This window comes from Mesocricetus auratus, unplaced genomic scaffold, assembly GCF_017639785.1.
Source record: "Mesocricetus auratus isolate SY011 unplaced genomic scaffold, BCM_Maur_2.0 Super-Scaffold_100013, whole genome shotgun sequence".
NCBI lineage: Eukaryota > Metazoa > Chordata > Mammalia > Rodentia > Cricetidae > Mesocricetus > Mesocricetus auratus.
Genome location: NW_024429196.1, coordinates 21,896,559 through 21,907,770, shown reverse-complemented (window position 1 = coordinate 21,907,770; position 11,212 = coordinate 21,896,559). Strand labels below are relative to the sequence as shown.

The following is an 11,212-nucleotide window of genomic DNA, read 5'->3' as shown; positions in this document are numbered from 1 at the left end:
TGCTCATTGTTCAGACCAAACACAATATAAAACAAATAAAAGAAAACAAACACACCTTGGAGCCAAACTAGTCCCGCTGATTCAAAGTCTATGTCTCATATCCAGCCACTATCCCAAGAGTGGCTTCCGATATACGCCAAATCTGACCACTCTGCCCCGTATCATCTCTCACAGACCCACCAGCTTTGCCTGGCTTACTAAACAACCTCTGTCCGAGTCTCAGGCTCTGCTTCCAACCTGCATGCCTGTCCTAAAAGGGCCTGTCCTTACAGAAGGTGACGGTCTTCATCTGCTCAGGCTCCCCTAACAAAGTACAGCTGTCCGAGCAGTTAGAACAACAGAAACGTCTTTCTCATGTTCTAGAAGTCCAAGAACAAGGGAGGGACAAAACTGACTCCATGGCTACCTGACTTCTCCCTTTGGCTGCGCATAGCCTTTTCTTCCGCTCATACATGTATGTGCCTGTGTCCTAACACCTTTTTCATAAAAGACACAGGTTCACTGAATGAGAGTCTACCCACAGGACCTCATTTTATGTTAATTACTTCTTTAAAGGATCAATCTCCATAAAAAGACATATTTCAAAGTACTGGAGTAGTGTACTTAGTGTATGAATTTGTAAGTATAATGATTTCGTCTTCCCTGGCAACTTGATTTAATTTAGAATCACCAAAAAAGCCTATCACTTGGTGTGCCTATGACAGTGTTTCCGGACAGGTTTTTCCGAAGAGAGAAGTCTCACCTTGGATGTGGATGGCACCACTGATGGGGTAAGTTTGGGGATTGAAGAAAGAAAGGGAATTGGCTGAGTACCAATCATTGATCTCTCTCTGCTTCCTGATTGCCGATGCCGTGTGGCCAATGACCCCATGCTCCTGCCATCATTCCTTCCCCAACAAAGATGGGCTGTAGCCCCTCAAACTGAGCCCAAATAAACCATTCCTTCCTTAAGATGCTCCTCTTCAGACATTTGTTCTAAACAACAAAAATAAGTAACATGTGGGGTAATGTTTGAACCCATAGCAGGCAGACTACACACTCCTCTTGAAATCTTCTAGAGGCCTCCCCCCCTACTACTCAAAGCAAAATCTGAAGTCCACATATTGATATTCCAGCCCTAAAACAGCTGTCCCTTGATGCCTTTGGATTTATATCACTCTATTCCTTGCTCATGCCATTTATACTGGTCTCTTTTTAATCCTTGAAATAGACCAGTGCACCCCACCTTCAGTGACTCTGCCTGCTCCTCCTACCTGGGTATCTCTCCAATTCACAATTATTATATGGACTCTATTTTCTTTTAGGTCTTTGCGTAGACACTACCTTATCAAGGCAAAAATTTTTCCAACCACAGAGCATCACAGCAAACCAACCCATAAATAAGGCTTTATCGCATTTATAGATTCATAAATGATATAATGCCATCTAATGCTATATTCAAACATTATCTCTTCCCCTCATTCAAATGCAAGTTTCTTAAGGGAAAAAAGCCATTTTGTCAGCCACTCTATTTGAAGTACTTAAATCCTGTTTAATGAGAATAGGTCATTCATACCATACATTGTAAAATTGAGTAGATTAAATCATTGGTTTACACTTGGCTTTGAGAGAGATAACCCAAAACATAGCCCATCTCTATGAGTAAACATGTTTATAGACTTAACTGTTATAAAACCACATATTAATTAGCACATCTCAAACATAAATGTCAAGAAAAGGAGGGAAGCAAACTTCAGTTTTTCAAGATGGTGAAAGGGTATTTTTCCACCCTATTTCTCAAATCATCCAAGGTCCATGGCTTCATGCACTATTCTAATATAAAATTTGTAATCCCCAGAGAAGACCATTTTTCAATATATTTCTTTATTTAAATTAGAAACGTGCTTGCCTCACATGTCAATTCCAGCTCCCTCTCCCACCCCTCATCCCTTGCCCCTCCACCAGGCCCTCCAACCCCCACCCAATCCCTACACCAATCCCCAGGGAGGGTGAGGCCCTCCTTGGGGGATCTCCAGAGTCTTTCATTTCATCCATAGCAAAACCTACACCCTCTGCCATGTGTCCAGGCTGAGAGAGGATCTCTCCACGTGGAATGGGCTCCCAAAGTTCATTTGTACACTGATCTCCTACCCAAGGACCCAGAGATTGTGGAGGCCTCCTCACTGATACTACATTCAGGTGGTCTAGATTAGTCCCCTGCTGGCCTCTCAGCCATCAATCTGGGGTCCAAGAGCCCCTCCTTGTCAGGTCAGCTGTCTTTGTGATTTCACCAGCATGGTCTTGACCACTTTGTTCATCACTTCCCCCTCTCTATCATTGTGTTCCAGGAGTTCAGTTCAGTGTTTAGCTGTGGGTATCTCCCTCTGCTTCCATCAGTCACTGGATGGCATATAAGGTACTCCTCAATCATTATCAGGGAGGGACTATTAAGGTAGTCTCTCCACTATTGCTTAGTTTGCCAGTTGGCATCATCCTTGTAGATCCCTGGAAATCTCACTAGTGTCCGCTGTCCCCTCAAACCTATAATGACTCCCTCTATTATGGTATCTCTTATCCTGCTCTCCTCTATTCTTCCCCAGACTCAACCTTCCTGCTCCCCCATGTCTTCCTCTTCCCTCCTCTTCTCCCCCTCTCTTTTTCCCAGTTCCCATTTTAAAAAATAATTAAGCCTGGAGAATGGTCTCACTGTCACTCTCTGCAGAACTAAATCTGCCATAAAATATATCATTGCACTAAGAGTATCCTTGGGTTTCCTTTTTTAAGACTACAAATACATACACTCAAGTAGCATCAGCCCACTCTTGTTAATTCTGCCGGAATAATTCCTATTTACACCACTTATTAATTCAGTCTCTCTAAAGAGACCTCTGTGAGCCCAAAGGCAGGCATCTAAGAGACCTTACCAGGCTGGATCAGTTCCTGTAATGGCATACGGTGACAGCAAGGGCTGAATGCCCAAAGTGAGAAGGGAACCCTTCATTTCACCTCTAATTATCATGATTAAGGAAAAGCCCTGACATTTTACTTGAGCCTCTTGCTGTCTTCTACCTTCCACAGCCAGCTCATGAGGAAGGCATTCTGCAGCAATGAGTTCAACTCAAGGTCTGACAAATGCCATTTCCCCAGTCACACACACACATATACTACTGCAGCTAGACAAACCCATGCATAGCATTCCCAGCACATGGGTCCACAAGATATCCTCTGTTGGGATGTCTCCACTACACTGAAGTCTCCCTTTTGCCCATCTACATAAATAAGTCCCAATCACATTCATTATGCTACTCATGCACCCATTTCAAAGTCTTCTATAGCTAGCCCTCCTTTCCCTGGGTTCTTACAACATTTCACTATCTTAGTCAGGTTAGATTAGGCTATTCTATAGTAACAATACATTCCCCAGACATTTGCAATTGTGTAACCAGGGATTGTATCTGCTTCACACAAAGCCTTCTCAAGTAATGGTTTCCCAGGGACATTCATTCTTCAGGCAGACCCATAGACAAATGATGGCAATGGACTTTATTAGCCAAACCATCTGGAATGTGGTGCATTTTCATTCTGAACAAAGGGAGAGAAAAGAAAACACTGGTCCTTACATAATGCTGCTACTTCCATCCATAAGCTATTGGCCAAAAATAGAATAGTCTCTTGGGTTCTGAAAGGGAGAATCCATGCCAAAGAAAAAATTAATGGTATGGGTGAGAATTATGCGTGCATGTGTGAGCATACTCACATGTGAGTCCATGCATGTGTGAGCATACTGACATGTGAGTCCATGCATGTAGAAGCCAGAGGTCAATTTTAACTGCATTCCTTAATCACTCTCCACCTCCATTTTTTCTTTTTACACAGAATTTCTCACTGAACCTTGAACTTGCTAATTCCACTAGAATGGATGACCAGGAACCTCCAGAGATTTCCCAGTACTGGGGAATGCCTGGCATTTTATGTGAATTCTGGGAGATTGAACTAAGGTTCTCACACTTGGGTAGCAAGCACTTTGTATATGTAGTCCTCACCCCATGAATGAGAATTCTTTCATTCAACAAATGCTACTGAGTGCTAAATATAAGCCAGAAAGTGAGCAAGACAATATTTAGAGGGTGAATTAAAATTGTAAGTAGAGGTCTGTTTACCCAGAGTTCTTTGCTCATTTTCAGAGCATGTCAGGCCATGGGGTGTCGAATTCATTCACTAAGCTGGCTTTGTAATTGCTGTGTCAATTTTTGCTCAAATACCTATATACTCAATGTACACATTTTTAGAACAGAACAAGAACCTACGAAATGCTTCTTTGATAACATCTCATACTCATTTCTCAGGAGATGAGGCTGCCTCCTCTGAATGTTACAGAAGTTTTTATTAGCTGGACTGACCTTCCAAGGGCAGACTTAGGTTGTTCTAAGATGCAGAAGTTGGGACCCCTGCTGTGAGAGGATGACTATCGCTAGTACCCATTACTCAATGCAAAATGATCAGGGTGGGGTTCAGACAGTCTTCAATCTTTTCAATGGTCTCATAAAATTGTTCTTAGATAAACTTGCTTCCCTTTTATTTCTTTGTACAACATCAATAGAGGAAAACGTGAGTGCTTTCAAACAGCTCTCCTGGGTTCACAGTGCAGAAGCTGGTGTTGAAACAGACCCTGTATTTTCTCTCTATGGATTCCATAGCCTTACACTATAGCATCCCACTGCTAGCCATCCATTCCCCTTGAGACCACAGAACTCCCACTGTAGTTAATGGAGACAATTGTGTCCACAAGCCAAAGGAAAGCAAGCCCTGTCATTTGTAAATTAGTCAATTTCAGTAGATTTTCTTTGTCAAACAGAGGGGAAAAAACATAAAAACATGTCAATCACGTTTCTCTTGGTGGTTGTCAGAAATAAGTGTTCATCTGGAAAACATCACAGACCTTTTAGGAAGAAAAGACAGCACAGTCTACAGGCAACCAACTCCATGCCATATCTTCCATGCACACCTGGTATCCCCTGCCAATCCTTTTCCTATGAACCAAGCCCCACTTCCCATAGGGCATTTCCTATAGTAACATTGGATTCCAATGGTTTTCACTGTTAATTAAACTGATGACAGTGGTCATCTCTCTTTTAAGACTGTCAAATGGGCTTCATAGATGGCTCAGAGATTACATGAATTGGTTTCCCTGCACCTATGTCAGGCAGTTTTCAATTGCCTGTAACTCCAGTTCCAGAGGATATGATACCTTTGGCCTATAGAGACTGCTCATTACACATGCTCCCCCCACACACACACATGCACACACACTTTAAAAACTAATAAAAACATTTTTTGAGACAAGGTTTCACTACATAGCTCTGGCTGGCCTGGAAATCACTAAGTAGACCAAGCTGGCCTTGAGTTCAAGAAGATCCTCCTGCTTCTGCCTCTTAAGTGCTAGGATTATATGTGTGCATACTACACACAAATTAAATCTTGAAAAACATTTCTGAAATGCTATGTCAGTACTTTTCCCCTTTCAGTAACCTTGATACCCAAGCCACACAAAGACACAACTAAGAAAGAGAACTTCAGACCAATATCTCTCATGAACACTGATGCAAAAATACTCATTAAAATACTGGTGAATTGGATCCAAGAACACATCAGAAAACTCATCCACCATGATCAAGTAGGTTTCATCCCAGGGATGCAGGGATGGTTCAACATACAAAAATCCATCAATGTAATCCACCATATAAACAAGTTGAGAAACAAAAATCACATGATCATCTCACTAGATGCTGAAAAAGCCTTTTGGCAAATCCAACACCCCTGCATGATAAAGGTCTTGGAGAAATAAGGGATGACAGGAACATACCTAAACATAATAAAATCTATATACAGCAAACCGACAGCCAACATCAAACTAAATGGAGAGAAACTCAGAGAAATTCCTCTAAAATCAGGAACAAGACAAGGCTGCCTACTCTCTCTATACCTCTTTAATATTTTACTTGAAGTTCTAGCCAGAGCAATAAGACAACAAAAGGAGATCAAGGGAATACAAATTGGAAAGGAAGAGGTCAAACTTTCACTATTGCAGATGATATGATAGTTTACATAAGTAACAGAGGACTGATCTCCAAAGTCTACAAAAAGCTCAAGAAGCAGGTCTCCAAAGCACCAAAGGATCCAATTAAAAAGTGGGCTACAGAACTAAATAGAGAATTCTCAATAGAGGAGACTACAATGGCCAAGAGACACTTGAGAAAGTGCTCAATATCCTTAGCAATCAGAGAAATGCAAATCAAAACAACTCCTAGAGCCGGGCATTGGTGGCACACACCTTTAATCCCAGCACTCGGGAGGCAGAGGCAGGAGGATCTCTGTGAGTTGGAGACCAGCCTGGTCTACAAAGAGCTAGTTCCAGGACAGCCTCCAAAGCCACAGAGAAACCCTGTCTTGAAAAACCAAAAAAAAAAAAAAACCAACTCTGAGATACCATTTTACTCCTGTCAGAATGGCTAAAATCAAAAAGGCCAAGGACAGTTTATGCTGGAGAGGATGTGGAGAAAGGGGAACACTCCTCCACTGCTGGTAGGAGTGTCAACTTGTGCAGCCACTATGGAAATCAGTATGGAGATTCCTCAGGAAAATGGAAATTAGTCTACCACAAGACCCAGCAATTCCACTCTTAGGCATATACCCAAAAGATGCACATTCATACAACAAGGACATCTGTTCCACTATGTTTATCGCAGCATTATTTGTAATAGCCAGAACCTGGAAGCAACCTAGATGCCCCTCAACTGAAGAGTGGATAGAGAAAATGTAGTACATATACACAATGGAATACTATTCAGCAGAAAGAAAACAATTGAATCTTGAAATTTTCAGGCAAATGGATGACATTAGAAGAAACCATCCTGAATGAGGTAACCCAGTCACAAAAAAACATACATGGTATGTACTCACTCATATATGGATTTTAGACATAGATCTGGGGAGTGCCAGCCTACAATCCCACTGCCAGAGAGGCAGGGAAACAGGAAGGACCCTAAGAGTGACATACATGGTACCCAGAGAAGGTGGAATGAAGCAAGATCTCCTGACCAGATTGGGAGCACAGGGTGGGGGAAGGGAAAGGGAGCCAGGAAAAAGAGAGGGAGAGAAGAGGAAGGGAGAGGGGGACATGGGATGGCATGAAGGTTGAGTTGGTGGAAGAATAGAGGAGAGCAGGAAAGGAGACACCATAATAGAGGGAGCCATTCTAGGTTTGAGGGGAGATCTGGCAATAGTGAGATCTCCAGAGATCTACTAGGATGACACCACCTGGCAAACTAAGCAGTAGTGGAGAGACTATCTTAAATGCCCCTCCCTAATAATGATTTTTTCCAACTGTCTTACATACCATCCTAGAACCTCCATCCAGTAACAGAAGGAAGCAGAGGCAGCTAAATACTGAACTGAACTCCTGGAACCCAGTGACAGAAATGGAAGATTGATGAGCAAAGGGGTTAAGACTGGGCTGGTGAAATCCATATAAACAGCTGGCCTGAACAAGGGGGGAGATCTTGAACCCCAGAATGATGGCTGAGAGTAGGTGTCAATGAGGAAACTCAGGCAATTATTGGGGTTTTGGGTAGTAGGTCAGTATTTATTCCTGGCACACAAATGGACTTTGGGGACCCATCCCACAATGAGGGATGCTTTCTCAATCTGGACACTTTGGGGAGGGCCTGGGCCCTCCCAGAAACGAAATGACAGACTCTAGAGATCACCCATGGAGGGCCTTTCCCTCCCTAGGGAATGGAGTGGGGATTGGGTGGGGGGCTGGTGGGGCTGGTGGAGGGAGTGGGGGTGGAGGGGAGGGAGAGGGAGCTGGGACTAACATGGGAAGCAAGCTTGTTTCTAGTTTAAATATATAATTAAAAAGTGTAATTGAAAAACAGAAAGAAGATTGAGTAAGCCACAGGGAGCAAGCCAGTGAGCAACGCCCCTCCATTGGCCTCTGCATCAGTTCCTGCCTCCGAGTTCCTGAGCTGTTTGAGTTCCTGTCCCAACATTTTCAATAATGAGCAGTGATTTGGGATTGTAAATAAAATAAATCCTTTCCTCCCCCCCAAAAAAGTTTATTGAACACTTACTAAAACAGGGAAATATTACAACAACAAAAAAAAGTTATACTCATCTTCAAGAGTAAATCCCTGGACATATTCTCTGTTAGGCCACTCCTGGAGGTTTAAGAACACTATAGCTGGTAGTAAGCATATATTCTTACATGAACATCTTAAAAAGTAAAAACTAATATAAATCAATCCTGACTCAGGAAAGTACCAAGATAATTCCTATGATGGGACTTACACACTGTAGAGCCCTGGGCCAGAAGAGCTGCGTAATTTACAACTGCCTTTGGAGTCCTTTCTTTTCTGGGAAGATGTACTCGGTAGCCATCTGGTCACCAGATAGACATAGGGACTGCACAGAGATTTCTAATACAAAGTAAAGGTTCACCTTAGAGTAAAACGGACACATTCAAGATGAGAAATGGTGGGATGTTTTTCAGCCTTTAGCCCACGCTGCTGTGTTGTTTGCATCTCCCATGAATCATTTTGGCCCATGCTACACCACAGTGACATGAAGCACTCTGCCTTTTCCTGGGGTTTGCTGTGCTGGTCAGTAACAGCATTGCGGCATCACGGTCACTAGGTCCAGACACTCAGAGTTCCCAAGGGGGATAACTGGGAACCAGTAACATTCTGCCATTCTCACAACCCTTCCCATGCTCAAAGTCAAGCCCAGTTGACATTGTTTTTCCATCTTTTACATTTCAAATTCAATATTAAAGTTTTAAAATGTAATGGAAATGGAAAAATACTACAAAATTTAAGGATACAAAGATTAATATTAGTGACACTATTTTTGGGGGGGTTTTACAAGACAGGGTTTCTCTGTTTTGGAGGCTGTCGGTCCAGCCTAGCCTCGAACTCACAGAGATCCGCCTGCCTCTGCCTCCTGAGTGCTGGGATTAAAGGAGTGTGCCACCAACACCCGGCTATTAGTGACACTATTAAGAAGCCAGGTATGATAGTGTACACATATAACCCCAGCATGTAGAAGGCTGAGACAGAGATGTCATGGGTTTGAGCCTGAGCTATACTGTAATACTCTACCTCAAAAAGATGGTTACAACATTACCTAAAATAATGAAAAATTGTTTCTGTTGTGTTCATTAATAAATCTCTAATGCTTGAATGAAGCTTATGATAAAATAGTCAAATTAAAACTTGGCAATTAGTGGAAAATAAATTAGACTTTTCAAGCTTAAAATTTAATTGCTTTTTGATAAGCAGTATAATTTTCCACTGACAGTAGCAGTCACTATCTCTGTAGAAATGGAGGGGTGCTGGTTGGAAAAGGATGCCTTCATGGAATGCTGGCATTTTCATATGGGTAGTGGTTACAAAGAGACATATACATATATCTACATATATGTATTTAAAATTAAAATTTCAACCAGAACCAAGTCTTCAACTTCTTTTCTGAACTTTTTCATTTCTATTCTGTCATCATCTTTTGATAGTTGGATATAGAATGATGGTTGGATATATCTGAAAAATCTGTTTGGTTTTCCCCTTCGAGAGTCCCTTTAACTTTTTAGAGAACTTATTCCCGAGCTTATTTATCTGCTATTCAATTAGTATTTACATAGGGTTCCTACTTTCCCCTTGTACAAATGATTAATAATTCTCAGACAACTTTTTTCCTGCAAAAAAAACTTGAAACAATAAAATAAAAATTGGAAAGAATATAGCATGAACACATGAAGTTTCAAACGCATGCAGACAGGCTATTACTTTTCTTTAACAATATAATGTTTCTCATTATTCAGAGTTCTCTGAATCCTAGAAATCTAATTAAGGAAGCTGCAGCACTAATGAGAACACTGTCTCTTCAGTTTACAGTGTAGATGGGCCCATCACTGAACAACTATCTTTTCTACTATGGAACATCTAGTAATGAATGTCAGCCCGTGGTCACGAGCCAACATAACCATTCATGAGATGGCCTCGTGACTAAGGTACAGGTTGGCAGTTACTATCCCCTTTCTGTCTCCTATGAGCTGAAGATGGGTCATCAGCACTGTTGAACTTGTCTGTTTGATTAAGGTGAATCCTGGCTACAAAGAGTATTTTTAACTTTTCAACTTCCAGTACAGCAACCAAAGCAGTGGTGGTTTTCAATGATGAAATTTCAGCAAACGTTAGTTAGAAGCAAGGAATATGTCTCAAACTGAGTACACTTTACTTGTTCTGGATGTGGATTAATTAAAGGCCTTCAGATTATTTAAATTAATTAGCATCTTCAGTGCCCCAGAGCTAATGAACTGACATTGACTCAGCTCACTTCCATTTTAAGTGTCTGTAGTATCACCAGGGTTTTCTGTGAGTTTATAGTCAGGCTACCCTTTAAGTTAAAAATTCGTATTTTTGAGAAAACTGGTTGAAATGCAGAAAAAGTTGGTCTAAACCTCAGCTTTGAATTCGCCCCACAATTGGGAAGGGTCAGGAAGGAAGGAGGCACACCATGCTAAGACTGCCCACACTTCGACACTAATTGGCTGCCTGGATTAGCTTAGCTGCTTTAGAGGAATAATAAGATCAAGATATTGTCTCATCCTCAGGCTGGAATTTCCTGTGATTGATTATCTGTCACCATGAACCAAATGAACCTGGGTTGCTGTGCAAGGGGTATCTATCATTTCTTCCTCTGCCACACTTTCTTCTTAAAGTCTGTCTAATCACAGCTAGGAAGGGCCAGCCTACTCACCTCAGTTAAGACAGGGCAAGCCTGCACCCGTGCTCAGATCTAAGAGCTTTCCAGTGTAAGACTATGGAATTGGGAAATAGTCACATGGTACTAATGTTGAAAGGTCTTTGTTAAGGCGTGCTTGCTTGACATGGAAAAGCCAAACGATGGGCAAAGTTATAAAGATAAGAAACAAAGAGGCTGATGAGAAAGCAGGCTAAGTGAGTGACATGGAAGGCTGGACACAGTATTTAGCCAAGCCTAGAAATGCAGGATAGAAGCAATGGGTGCCTTACGATTGCCCCTGACACACTGTTGTACATCTGGTTATCTGAGCTTAAAAGATCAACTGAAGTCTTAACTCACTAGCAAAGCAAAGAATAAATGTTTACAATCTCCCTCCATCTCTCCCTTCTCTCTCTTTTCTATCCTCTCTAGA

At 41.8% G+C, this 11,212-nt stretch overlaps 1 long non-coding RNA gene across 1 annotated transcript; it reads left to right on the top strand.

Annotated features, from left to right (window-relative positions):
• The first annotated feature begins 411 nt into the window (after nucleotides 1-411).
• LOC121143719 lies at nucleotides 412-6,891 on the top strand. Its single transcript, XR_005881051.1, has 3 exons — nucleotides 412-618; nucleotides 718-770; nucleotides 6,862-6,891. It is a non-coding gene; the product is annotated as an uncharacterized LOC121143719 (long non-coding RNA).
• The last annotated feature ends 4,321 nt before the right edge of the window (nucleotides 6,892-11,212 follow it).